This window comes from Bactrocera tryoni, chromosome 2 (genome assembly GCF_016617805.1).
Source record: "Bactrocera tryoni isolate S06 chromosome 2, CSIRO_BtryS06_freeze2, whole genome shotgun sequence".
Classification (NCBI taxonomy): Eukaryota; Metazoa; Arthropoda; class Insecta; order Diptera; family Tephritidae; genus Bactrocera; species Bactrocera tryoni.
Window position 1 is genome coordinate 66557176 of NC_052500.1, and position 15195 is coordinate 66572370.

The following is a 15195-nucleotide window of genomic DNA, read 5'->3' on the forward strand; positions in this document are numbered from 1 at the left end:
TCTCAACAAAAATTGTATACGAATATTAGTACCGCAGAAATTAACAAAATCAAAGCAAATTAGTTATGAAAATATTGTTTTCATAAAATAAAATAAAAACCAGAAAATAAAAAATTTAAACATCAAAATAAGAACAATAATACAAAATTGCAAAACAAAAATCAAAATGAAATCAATACATAAATTTCAAGAATAATACACTGCACTAAACATTAGAAAACAATTATTTCAAAATCCACAAATAACGAGGTTATGTGATAGCTGAAACAAATTTCAAAAACTGTAAGCGAAAAATAAAACTGCTTCGAACAAAAATTACAAAAAATTACAAGAAATATAGTTTTTAGTGAAAAGCAAAAAATTTAGTAATAAACAAGAAAACAAGAAATTGTTCACTGAAAGTTTAAAAATTTTAATGAAAATTTCAAAGTCATCTTCTACGACCACTGAAATCTAACAGAACAAGGAAAAGCAGATAAGAGTTCAAAAGAAAAGTTTTACTAAAATCTTAAAAAAATTTAAAATTAAAAAAAAACAAAGCACATTTATGAAAAAAGAGCGAAAATTTAAAGATGTGAATGAAAAGTGCAAAGTTTAGTATCAAAAAATTTGAAATATATTACTGAGGAAAATGTTTAAAAATATGAATAAAAATTGAAAAATTCGAAATCACGCTTCACTACTACTGAAATCTAACCAGTCAAGAAACAGTAGGTAAGAGTTAAAAAATTCTACTAAAATCTTTATAAGTTTACATTTTTGAAAAAGGAGCATAGACTTCAATACAACAGTATAGCAAAACAATTAAAAAGTTGAAACTAAAATTGAAAATACAGCAAAATAAATTAAAATATTAAGAAAACAAACCAATTTTTTAGTTTGCATTATACTATATAACACAGATTAAGCAGCATTTTTTGCAAATAAAGAAAAACAATATATTTTGAACAAATCAAACTAAACCAGCAAATGAATTTGCGCGACTTTCAAAAAACGGGATAGAAGGCCGCTAAAAAACTTGAGCATACAAAACAAAAATAAAAATTTACGTAAATCATAAAAAAAATTTAACACAAAAATAAAATTTCCGAATTTTCGAAACCTAAAAATAAACATAAGTAATACGAAAAACATTTTAATAGCAAATTTTATTTCCAGATTTTTAAAATATAAATACGGAATTTATCCAAAAATGAGCTAGAATCAAAATGTCTACAAAAAGTGAAATATTCAGAAGGAAATAAAATTAAAAATATAAATAAAATTAAAACTTGTGCAAAATACCAATCAAAATCGTTGCAGTTTAACGAAAAAACACAAAAAAGTTGAGTAAAAATTTATTAAAATTAAACAAAAAGCAACTGAAAATGTATTAAACGAATAACGACAAATTGAAGAATAGCGAAAAATAAAGAAATAATTTTCAAAACTAAAATAATTAAAATAAAAAATAATGGAAGAAGAGCTTGAGTGATAAGGAACTCTCAAAATACAATACAAAAACAAAGAATTTTAATGATCAAGTGATTTCAAAACATAATAAAAAGTAAAGAATAAAGAAATATAATGAAAAAGAAATTTCAAAACGAAATCGTGAATAAAGATATTTAATGATAAAGTGTTTTCAAAACAAAATAAAAAATAATAAATACGGAGATTTACGGATATATAGAAAAGCTTGAAAATATCTCCAACACAAAAAAATATAAAAAGTGTAAAAAAATTATTTTGAAAAATTAAAAAAAATAAAAAATAATAATAAATGCGGAGATTTACGGATATATAGAAAAGCTTGAAAATATCTCCAACACAAAAAAAAAAAAAATTAAAAAAATTATTTTGAAAAATTCAAAAAAATAAAAAAAATTGTTAAAAAATCATTTGAAAAAAAAATGAAAATTTCCAACTGAATAAAGTTAGTGAAATTCAAAACAAAAATAATAATAACACAGCCATTATTTTTCAATACACAAGTTTTGCCTCAATAGTAGTGCAGACGAGTTGGCAGAAAATCAAGAAGTGCTTGGTATTTTTGAAGCGCCATACTAAAAACTGCAACAGTAAATCAAAAACAAAAATCAAATACAATAACATTGGCATCAACAAAATACAACAACCAAAGCATTGTTTTAACAAACTGATACAAAATAAAATTGAAAGCAGGCAAAGAAACAAACCTAAAAGTTAAAAAAAAAAAACCGTAAAGTGAAAACCACGACTAAAATAACTTTAGAGAATACACCAAAATTTCCAAGAGGAATAATAACAACTGTTTTAACTGAAACTGCAGAGGTTAAGAAAAATAATAACAATTGTTATAACCAAAACCGTACAGGTGAGGGTTCAGCGCAACCATTAACCAACAAAACGTTCAAAAAACAGAGGCAAAATATTTATATTAAAAGCAAAAATATGCAATAGTTTGGCTACCCCACAAACTATAGCCACCGCGAGCCAGTTTTATCAACAAATCAGTAGCAACAAAATTCACTACCGAAAAGTCTTCGAAACAATTGCAAAATATTTACAAAAATCAAAATAAATCGACAGAGTAGAAGCAAACAAACACAAAAAGTTATATACCAGCAACAACAAAAAGCTAAATATTAACAACCGCAAGCAGTTATATACCAACAAATCAAAGCAAAAATAATAAAAGTGTTAAAAAATCAAAATTCCATTAAATAATCACACACAATAACAAAATTGTGGTAAAGTGAAACACAGTGGCATATATCTAAAAATATAGTATTATAACTAAATCAAAAAAATCGTTATTGCAAGTGAAAATATCCTTAAGCATATTTATGCAGTTATATAAATAAGGCTGACCATCCAGCATATCCCTAAAACGCTTCTAAGCAGAAAAAAAAGATATATATATATATAGAAATATGTGTGCTTAGCATATTTAGATTATCTATTAATATTTCGTAAAATATTTATTGAATAAAAAATACCCAACGCATGAATTGATTATAAAGAGAGAGAGAGAGAGAGAGAGAGAGAAAGGGGACACAATTTGTGTAGGATTAACTACAATCCATAACTGGTAAGTGAAATAGATTACGTTTCGAGATAACCTACACTCTTTAACTTATGCTATACCGCCATAAATATATAAAATAACTTGTTTTACAATGCCTATATCCTTTATTTCCCAAATTTACCATGATCGTTCAGTTTTTGTCAGATATGATACACTCATGCTGTCTGTGCCAAATACATCTTCTTGCCTTTGACAAGAATTTTTATTTCCTCTCTTAAGCAAAGTACATTTCCTTCATTCTGAAAACAGTCATTTATAATCCCTTTGCATAGAAGTGGATTTGAATCTTACATTGAAAACTATAGTATATACATATATATATATATATATATATAATAGGTTGCCAAAAAAGTCTTGCGGTATTTTCGCTAGTTGGCGCTGAAAGCGCGTAGTTCTAGTTTTATTTGTCGCATCGGGCCATGCTATACCTTTTTGGAAAGCTCATTTCACGCGCTTGATTGATTGTCTTTCTTTTAAGTCGTTCGTGGTGAGTTATAGCGTCACAAACATAGAGCAAAATAAAGAGATAATACAGCATATTTTACAGTACTACTACGATAAAGGCAAAAATGTATCTCAAGCCGCCAATAAAATTCGTGCAGTTTATGGACCCGATACAATTTCCATTTCCACCGCACAACGATGGTTTCGACGTTTTCGTTCTGGTGTAGAGGTGGTCGAAGATGCGCCACGCTCCGGAAGGCCTGTCGTCGAAAATTGCGATAAAATCGCTGAATTGGTCGAAAGAGACCAGCAAAGTAGCAGCCGTAGCATCGGTCGAGAGCTGGGCATGAGTCATCAAAAATTCATTTCAATTTCAATAAAAAAAAAAATCAATAAAAATACCGCAAGACTTTTTTGACAAACCATTATATATGTATACATATATTAGGGTGCTTCAAAAAAACTTTTTGAGCCAGGCACTGTAGCTTAACTCTAGAGTTTCGCTATTTTTTTTAGGTTGCCATACATTTAACTTAGGAATTTTCCTTTTTTCATTCGAACTAAAATTTCACCAACAAACTTTCGTTTCTCAAAAATAACCGTCACATATTCAGAAAGTTCACTTTTCAAACTTTAAAATATTTGCGACAAGTTTGATGATCAAAATTAGACGATTAAACATAGTGATTTGAAATTTGGAATTTTTTCAATAATAATAAAAAAAAGTTTCGGAGAATAATAATTTTGTCGCGGGAATTTTAAAGTTTGAAAAGCCAAATTTATGAGCACATGTACAAATATAGTGGGACAGTTGCTTACAGATACAGTGGACAGTAGGAGCAAAAAGGTCTTAATAAACTAATACAAATTGGAAGAAAATTATTTTATTTTGCCTTAGGCATCATAATATAGTCTCAAAGCGCCTGCAGTCGCCACTGCTGGTGCAAAGACACTATTACAAGCATCCACGATGTTACATAGATTCGCATATACCCTCCCAAGAATATATTACCCAAACTGCTATGCAGAACCACATCCCCTTTAGATGGATACATTTGTAAATATTAGTAACCGTAACTGCAGAGTGTGTCTAAATTTGTAATGTCTGCACTCTAACTTGGCTAATGTCATCCGGCACGACGAAACCAGTATTGCTAAACGAGAAAACGCAATGCATCACAACATGACATAGCAACACCGCCAACAAACAACCAACTATGAACCGACTACAACCAACTACAAGCGGCAATTCCTTTACAACTAAACCATTTTAATGGTGTAAATTAAATTTCAAAAGTTATAACGAACGCGTTAGTAGTGTTTTAAGGACATTTAGAAATGCGTAATTTGTTTTTGCGAAAATCTTACAAAGTGGGTTTGGCTGCAGCGTGTAAGTGAGAGCTGTGGAACAAACTTAAGTTTGTTAGCTGAGATGAGTTGAGAAGATGGCATGGAGAGTGAGAAATATGTAATGATCGTTCTACATAAAGTTAATCAACTTTTGTGCTATGCCAGACATATCTACAACTAGAACTAAAGTTAGGGTAAATTTTTACTGCTCGGTGGTTGAACTCAGGAGATATTGGACGGTTACTTTAGACTTAGTGCTTAGAAAAATCTTTCTATAACTACTGCTACTTTCTTTTGAGATAATACAGGCATGCCAACGTTTAATCTCATTTTCTATTCACTTGTTATAAGCCTCTGCTAGGAGGGCCTTCAGTACATCTAGTGAATGGAAAACAGAAAAAATCACAGAAACCCAAATCTGGCGAATAGAATGGCTGAGTGATGGCTAATGTTTCATGCTTGAAAAAAATTCGATACTAAGTAGTATTCCTTATTTACGATTTAACCATGTGGAATAAATGCATGGTGAACTATATCATAGTAATCAAAGAAAACAATGAACAGCACCTTGATATTTCGTCGAATTGACTTGGTTTTCTGGTTTCGGTTCTATTAATAAACCTATGTACGTATCGTCACCAGTAATGAGGCGATTGATGAATATCTTTCCGATGAGAACACGACGGTTTCCACACAGAGGCCAGATTTCGGCGACTTCATGATCTTGACTGAATGCTTTAGTGCTATTTAGTTCTTTAGTCGTGATTACTGGAAACACGAAATTTCAAGCAAACTCAATTTAACTTTTTCATGGTAAATATCGCCAGAATATCTTTCTGATGCCAACATGCATTTTCGCCTCGTAAATAAACAGCAGCCAAGCACACCATAAGTTTCATATGGACATCAAAGTTCACACAACTCGAAAATAGTTACAAACTACAAGTACAAGTACTAATCTAGAAAATAATTTTCTATCGATTTGATTTGCGCGCGCAGCTTAAATGAAGCAGTCCGAGTCAAATTTGTTCAGATAGTATAAACAACTTCTATATTGCAATTATTGTACGTTCTCCAGAATACTACTGTGATCAGAATTGATAATTTGAAAATAGAATTTTGTCCATTTCATCTCCTTCAAAGTAGTCCCCTCCCGCTGCAATACACTTCTGCCAACGAATTTTCCAGTCATCATAGCACTTGGAAAAATCCTTCATCGTGATGGCCATCACGCCTTCTTCGATTCAGCTTTTATATTCTCAATTGGGTCAAAACGATGTCCTCGGAGTTATGTGAATTTGCTGAATAGCCAGAAGTTATGCGAAGGTAAATCAGGCGAACACGTGATACCTGACTGAAACTGGGGTAGTTCTTCTAATGTTTAGAAATCTATCCTCATGTAGTGTTCTTCGATTTTTTGCTGTTCTTTTAGGTTTTGCTGGCCATGCTATTGGGAAAAGTTGACCGTTGAAGCCGAACATAGTGTTTATTTCTTATCTGTTGCTTAAATTGCATCACTGAATCCCTTAGAGAAACTAGATCAGATAACAAAACTTGAAATTCATCAAAACATTACATCTTTTTTTGTCGAGAACCGCTGAGGATATGGATACGGTTCTCTTAAGGTGCTAATTAATTGATATTGTTATTATTTTTCATTTTTTTTTTTGGGGAAAAAATTAGTTTCATTTTACGATATGAAATTGTTTTGTTGATGTTAAAAGTGATCGAGTACATATGTAACATATAAGTTAACTTGGTAATGATCTCGCTGCTCGAACGAAAGATTTGTTGAGACTCTCCCACGTTCTGTGGGGTATTCGACAGGCCATATTTCTCAACTCTGACCACAAACAGCTTACGAGAGCAGGTATATTGTTTTTAAGCCACGTTTGTATTGTATGCTGGAAGACCCAATGCTCTTTATCGAAAAGAGTATGCCTTCTACATCCTCGTGGTGCATTTTTGCCCCAGTTTTAATCACTTTACAGAAAAGTGAAGAAGCGTTCCGCCTTTATGGGAGACTCTTCACCAATCCATTATAGCGGCTGGCACCTTGGAATAACATTTTTTGTCTTTGTAAGTTTCTGCGTAGATTTTGAATGTGAGTATTTGGTTTTGACGTATATTACTTGTGTTAGTACGACTGCTCTCAATCCGTACATTTTTGAATTAAAAGTTATGTTTGGCAACTGTTTTCTTTTTCATGGAACATTTTTTTTAAACCTTGTGTATACATATGTATTTTCATAAAAAAATCATATGGCAGCACTACAACTAAACTATTTTTTTGAAATTTTTATAATTTTTTTTATTTACTACTCATTATTTTTTCATAACATGCATTTTCGTGAATCAAATAATCTGGCAACTCTATAATTCGGAAATACATATTTTTGAAATTAAAATATTTTAAATGTATAATGAAATAAACAAAATTCTTAGAGAATGTATTTTCAATTTTCATAATATATGTAAATATGACAACATTATTCTAAAAAATCATATGGCAACACTTCTACTAAACTATTTTTAAAGATTTTCAGTCGTTTTTCTTTGAAATTTCCAAGCATTTCGTTTATTATAGTTCGTTTATTTTTCATTATATACATTTTCTGAAAAAAAAGAAAAATCACAAATATGGTAGCACTGCTACCGAAATATTTGTATAAATTTGTTATAAATGTTTGAAGCATTTTGTATACGAAATTCCTTATGAATTTCATAATAATCATATTTTCTTCGAAAAAGAATCTGGCAACCTTATTTAATTTTTAATTTAAAAACCAACTATTTTTTTTTATGAATTTTGAAAATTCCGTATGCATTTTTTAATAATCATATTTTCTTCGAAAAAGAATCTGGCAACCTTATTTAGTTTTTAATTTAATAATTAACTATTTTTGAATTTTTGCAGCATTTTATATACGAATTTTGAAAATTCCGTATGCATTTCATATTAATCATATTTTCTTCGAACAACAATCTGGCAACCCTATATAGTTTTAATTTAAAATTTTACTATTTTTGAATATTTTCAGCATTTATCTTAAACTTTTTCGAATATTAGGTAATAAATTACAACTCTTAAAAATAAATGGTGGTAACCCTATAGTAGATTAGTATAATTTAAAAAGCTTTGGTTACCATCTCCCTCCTTTCTTAAACGAAATTCCTTTGTTTTGTTTGCTATTTATCTTATATATTTGTGCATATGTATGTATGTATGTTAAAACATAACTTGACGCCATTCATTGAAAATTAAATTAACACCGCATTAATCAATCAAACGGCTACAAAAGGCATGTTAACTATCAAAATAATTACCGTCACCGCATTAATAATAATATGAACATGAAACACTGATTGACATCAAGCCAGCATAAGCTATTAACATCAACACTCTTTGACACCTGTCATTCGCCACAAAATTTCCCCCATGCGTCATGACAGTTTCCGCTTCGCATCCATGTTTTTAGGTTGTCATAGACGAAATTGTCGTCAATGCAGTCAACAAGGCATGCTTTCTGCCTCATCTTCTTCGAATTTGGTGCCCTCTGCTTGGTCACATCACCTCTCCGTCATCATCATGTCATCATCATCGAAGTAGTGAGGCTGTGGTCGTGACTTCATTGTCAATTCTTCCGACAAACAGGCGACTTTTCAACACTACTATCACTCTCGCATTCTCATACGACATTCTTGCATGTGTTCATTTGTTAAATACGCCATTGTCCTTTGCTGTCTCCAAATTTTTCTCTTGCACGGTCTTCGTGAACTCAACCTCACAACTGTTGACCAATAATTTCACAGACACTGCAACGTCATGGTTAGTCTTGTCTTTATTACTTTCCTTTACGTCTACATTGTTATTGCTGTTCGCTTTTGTTGTAATGTCTTGCTGATTTTTTATATTTTTTGTAATTTCTTTTTTGTTTTTTATTATTATTCTTGTTGTAATTACCAAAGTCATTACATTGTGCTTGCACGGGGTTTTAGTATCACCATCAGGTCGTCCCTATTGTTCCAGTCTAGTTGGCATGAGTGCGCCACCAACGGGTAGCTTCATGTCAAGTAATGAATATAAAACTCAATTACATCTGGCACAGGTCATTATGAAGTATGTAGGGCATACAAAAAAGGCAGTGATGACCAAGAAAGCTGAAGCAAAAAAAAAAAATCTTTCTAAATGAATGCGTAAATAATTATAAAATATTTAAGGCGCAATTCCCTATGCGGGTGTTAATTAATGTATGACATTTTAGCTTGACAGCGATGAGTTTTCCAATAAAATCATCGTTGATTAGACGTGGAAGTTTTCACTGCGTTGGGGTAGCTGTTGAAATGATTAGTTTTCAATGAAATTTAATTTCTGTCTAGTATTTTCTGAGCATCTGATTTCATTTTAAGGTCTTCTTCTTTTATCTATTTTTCGTAACAAACGAGTACAACGGCGATGTAGTCTCTTCAAATAAATTTTTTTCTTTCTTAGAACCGCCAGAGGGTTTTTGATTCGAAAAATATATAATATAGAATTTTACCAGCTGATTTGTATGTCGGAAGGTTAAATTCTCTAACACAAGTTTTAACTATCATTAAGGTTGTGGAAGTCAAAGGAAACTCTTATAAAAAATGTGTTCCTGTGGGGCCTACACGTGGCTCCACTTTTATTTAAAACAGCACTGGCGTATGTTGGCTTCCTCCATACTGGATAAGTCAGCGTAATGGATCTGGTAGTGAAAGAAGGCAATACGGAATATCTCCTGTGATCAAACAAACAGTCATCCCACTCGCGACTTGGCTTCCACGTCAAAACTTCGAAGTCGTAGATAATTTCGTCTATCTTGGAAACAACCTCTACACCATCAACAATGTCATCATCGAAATCCAACGCAGAGCAACTCTTGCCAACAATTTATGTTTGTCAAATCTTTCTGGAAGATCAGCAATTGAGCATCTAGTGGAAAAATTTTAATCCACAGGCACAGTACAAAATGTTCCCGTACCAGTGAGACAAAGAAGTACCCGTAGTGTTGAGAATATTGTTGCCGCCAGCGCATCAGTTGAGGAAGACCCAAATCAGTTTCTCACACGTCGTTCCCAAGTGTTGGAGCTATCTGTGACGACGTTGCAGCGAATTTTGCGAAAAGATCTTGGCCTATATCCTTACAAGATCAAATTGAGGTAAGAACTGAAGCCGATTGATAACCAGAACCGTCGTATGCTCGCGAATTGGCTGAGCAACAACTTGAAAATTATCCGTATTTTCATCGATAAATCATCTTCAGCGATCAGGCTCATTTCTGACTAAATGGCTTCGTCAATATGTAAAGTATGTGTTATTGGTCAGGCAGCAATCCACACGTACTCTATGAGTCGCCATTGCATCCCGAAAAAATTACGTCGTACTCGTATGCGTCATTGGGCCGTACTTCCTCCGTGATGATCAAGACCAGCACGTGACTGTGTATGGGGATCGTTATCGCTCAATGATAACAGAATATTTTTGGCCCGAATTGGATGATATGGACTTGGACAATATTTAGTTCCAACAGGACACCACTAGCCACTCAGCGAAAGTCACAATCGATTTATTGCAAACCAAGTTTGGTGAATTTGTTATTTCACGAAATGGCCCAGTCAATTGTCCGCATCGATCATGTGATTTAAAGCTGTTAGGCTATTTCCTGTGAGACTACGTCAAGTCCACGTAAATTCTCGTTCGAATAACGAACGTGAATTTGCAGCAGTATCGGCATGCTTGAAAACCGTCGAAGATTAGGTTCAGCATCTGGATTTTTACAGGCGTACCCGTGGTGGCCATGCAAAAACTTCTTTGATATCCTGAATCGTTTTTGTTTTATTTAAAAAAAAACATTGACACGCTTCATACCCAAAACATTAACCACCATGTGTTGCGTCGTTGCATAAGAGATGTTGAGATTCTCTTCTAACTCTACGGTGTCAAAATGACGATTTTCAAGCACTAGATTTTCCTAATATAGAGATAGACAGGTTTTTTTGGTTTTCTGAACTTGTTTAAATACCGCATACAGTAGTTTTCAACTTATATTATACAAATTCTTGATTTCTTATAAACATAATAATCCGGTGATATCACTTAATAGACCCCTTGGCTATTTAGTTGAACGCTTTGCTCAATTAGTACAGCTTAGAACACGTACTGTGACTTCGAACTAATCAACAGTCCATTTAAGCAGCGCTCTACTGTAACATCTTGACTATATGCCATGTAATGACAAGCATACCACGATTGTTGCTTGTGTAATCTTAAATGAGAAAGTCAAACAATTATGCTCACCCACAACAGTCTTGATGCTTCTTTGTTAACCGCTCTGCTCTTATTACACTTACACACATACAAACGTAGTTACATGTACATGTAGGAGTATGTCTATATGTGTACATCCTCCATCGCCTCTTCAATATGTATTCCATTAATGCTACGCCATTGCTAATTCTGTCCGTGATTTGTCGTCTCTTGTTTCGCCAGCGTCTGCTAGACATTTAGAAATACATGTACATATGTACTTACTATGTATGTACATAGTAACATTTCTTCTGTCGTCGTCTGTGTTCTGCTTTTTTGTTGCTGTTGAAGTGTCAAATAATATTACTTATCAACACGCTGTACCATATATACATACATACATATATGACATAGTTACATATTGTTAAGCATGGCACGAGTGTTTCTCCACATGACTATATACATGTATGTATGTATGGACATTTTATCGTAGTTTTCTCGTATATCTGTTTTTCTGTGTCTTTATTTTGTTCTAGATGTGAAGCCTAATGTTTTAATGGCATTTTTGATATGCTTAAGACGTACATATGTATGTATGTATGTATGTGTGTAGGAAATATAGTAAGCGACCTTTTGGAGTATCTTATGTGGAAAAAACTTTAAATGCTACATATGGATATATACGAATAACCTCTCATGTATCAGTTTGTATGAGAATATGTTAAAAATTTCTTCATATTTTTCCTTTTTACTGCATTTAATCTCAAGAAACCCAATTTAAGAATTAAATCTCGCTATAACCAATAGTATTGCTTTCTCAAGCAAACTTTACAATAGTTCTCAGTATTAATCAATTTCGAAAAACTTAAAAATTCTTCTATTTCACCTTTATTCTCTACTCGTTTCACACCTTCTTTTGTATTCTCATTGCATTTTTAATATCATTTGTATTTTTTCCACTCACGTCCGACTGGCTGTCAGTGTCACTACAGTTTTCAATGTTGAAATATTCACATTAAAAAGTCACAGAATGTCACTGACATTTACTGAAATATGCTTAATGAAGCTGGCAGTTTAATGGATAAAGAAAATAAAAAAAAAAATATATGTACATATGCATATTAATTTTAATTTTTATACCCTGGACAGGGTATATTAAGTTTGTCACGAAGTTTGTAACACCCAGAAGGAAGCGTCCGAGACCCTATAAAGTATATATATAAATGATCAGTATGTTGAGCTGAGTCGATTTAGCCGTGTCCGTCTGTCTGTCTGTCCGACCGTCTGTTCGTCCATCCGTCTGTCTGTATATATACGAAATAGTGCCTCAGTTTTTAAGATATCGTTTTGAAATTTTGCAAACTTCATTTTCTCTTCAAGAAGCTGCTCATTTGTCGGAACTGCCGATATCAGACCAATATAACATATGTATAGCTGCCATACAAACTGAACGATCGGAATCAAGTTCTTGTATGGAAAACTTTTGCATTTCATAATACCTGGTGTTTAAGCATGTTATAGATCCCGAAGATCTTTTGTAGTTTTGTCAGGATCGTGCCGAAACTTTGAGCAACACTACTTTTGAGAAAATGGATTAAAATACTTTGAGCGACATCAATAGTGAGCACTGGACGGGATTTGGGGCTTAATATTTGTAGTTATATTAGAAATATACGAAAACAAATCGATTTTGTAGGAGGCGTTCCCTGCCTCCAATGCCTTTTTTTACCACGTCTAAACTTTGTATACCAATCTTAGATGCTCGATTTTCCTGGGCAGTGTTTGGAAACTAGTCATTAAGCCAAGTTCAACTGTATTTTTGGCCTTCAAAGAGCAATTTTCCATCAAAACGTTAAGTACATTTTTGTCCATTTTTTTTTAAATAAAAAAAGTTGCTTGACTCAAATGGATATAAATCACAAACTAATGACTCAACATCTGTCAAATTTATAAACGCGTCTTTGGAAGATTAGGGCTAACTAAAAGCATATAGATTTAATTCTAGTAGCGTCATCTAGTATGTGTCGGGTGTGATTTTTCAATTAACCTGTTATGCCAAAATATAATGATGTTCTCGACTTGGCAAAAAATATCTTGACCCAAATGACACTATTTCTAATGAAAACCCAATCAAATCCAAGTTGTCCGGTTGCACCGAAACTATAATAACCTTCAGTCCCAGTTTCGTCCTGTTTAAATTCACTTTTAATCGGATATACGTGAAAAACTTACACATCATTGTATAGAGAGCCAAAAAAGACTTTAAACACACGCTCTCAAAGCAACCCTATATACATATAAATGTCACTTAGAAACTCTAAACCGAACTTTCAACCTATTTATGGTGTGCAGCTGGGGTTTTTAAATGAAAATGAACGTTCCTACTCAATTTTTATCGCTTTAGAATGGCTGATGAAATCTAAAAGATGAATTTGCAAGTCGCAAACTCACTTGAAATTCTGATATTGGCTGCCAGAGCTCGACCGCTGTTAGAACATAAAGGCAGGTAAGCTCAAGCTCGCCTCCGATGCTACTAGAAGACTATGCTGAGTACGAAAATGTTTTCTTAGCAATATGTCGTGTTCGAAAAGTTATGGATTTGGCAAGCAGCTCTCTTCTAACTATATGTATATGTATGCTTATTACCATGACAAATCTCAAGCGACGCAAGGCAAACGTAAACACAAATACAAGTGAGAGCAAGCAGCAATTCGCCATTGTTTTGAGTAAATATACATATTTATATATATATATAAATGTTTAACCATTGTGTTTCGAACCATGGTTACTATTTTTAGTAGTCCTTTTTTTGTTGTAATTGTATTTGTATTGTAACTACTGCTTGCTTACTTGCTTCCACACACACACATATACACCGGCATACACATTGGTTTTTATTGTTATTCTTGAATTGGCTAGCTTCCTTAGCTCGCTTTGTTTCTATGCCCGACACAAATATGTTGCTCCCTCCGCTGTTGCTCTGTTGCTGTGCCACTTGCGTCGCAGTTGAGTTGTCGAAATCTTGTTAAACTTTTTGACGCTTCGAGATTTTCGCTACCATGAATTCCAGGACTTTCAGGCGCTAGCTGGTTGACTTGACTCAACTTGACTTGACTTGCTTTCATCACGTTTTTCGCCAGCCAGCCATACGTCTATTCTGATTGTTTGACTTTCTGCGACAAAGCGCACATACACACACACGCATGCGCATGTTGTAACGGTACAACACATTCATATGTGTAGATTGTGTTTTTGAGTTTCGTATTTGGAAATGCATATGCTCGAGTGCGGAAGCCGGTGACTGGCTGTGACTCCCACTTGTTTGCCTGAGTTCAATAATTTCCATTGTTTACTGCCGCTGCTGCAGCAGCTACTGGCTTTTGCTGACGCTTTGCTTGCTACTCGGCAGCTTCTTTTGTGCTTTGTTTACTAAGCGCTGCAAAGAGTGATGGGCATAATAACAACAAATACGCGCGCTGGCAGAACAACAATAATGCACAATAGCGTTTGCTTCGCAAAGAAGATGTACAAATACATACTTATGTGTACAAAAACACATATACAAGTACACACACATATAAGTATACACATAGACATATAAACGTTTTATACATTTGTCAAGTCGATTGTGCAAAGCCAACGCTTTCTGTGCACTTCCTGTTGAACTTTCGAGTAGTCGCCTACACTTAGGCGCCCACCCACACACATGCACTCAAATAGAAAACCACACATAATAAGATTTGAAAAGTTTGTTAAAGCACCGTTTTGTGTTAAAATTAAAGCCGAAATTTTGCTTCAACTTTGTTCTAAGATCCTGTGGTTTGTGCTTGTCAGTAAATATGTGGAGCACTCCAATATAGGTTAGGTTAGGTTAATCTGGTACACCAATAAGCCACGCAGAGATCAGTTTTAGTCCTTTGCGATACCAGAAGGAGTTCAGTTGCATGGTCCATGAGGAGCAGTTATCCTTTAGGATGTCTGCGCTTGACTCGAATTTTAACAACCTCTGCGGTCTCACTATCGATACATCCACCAGTGTACCATATTGCGAGACCACAGATGATTGTGTAGTCTTACCAAT

General features: G+C 33.4%; 1 protein-coding gene across 2 annotated transcripts in view; it reads left to right on the forward strand.

Annotated features, from left to right (window-relative positions):
* Window positions 1-1906: 1906 nt before the first annotated feature.
* LOC120769706 (tyrosine-protein phosphatase Lar) overlaps window positions 1907-15195 on the forward strand; it is a 940463-nt gene continuing 927174 nt past the window's right edge. For both annotated transcript variants that reach the window (XM_040096840.1, XM_040096841.1), the window contains exon 1: window positions 1907-3052. The gene's annotated coding sequence lies outside the window, so the exon portion shown is untranslated. The remainder of the gene's footprint in view (window positions 3053-15195) is intronic.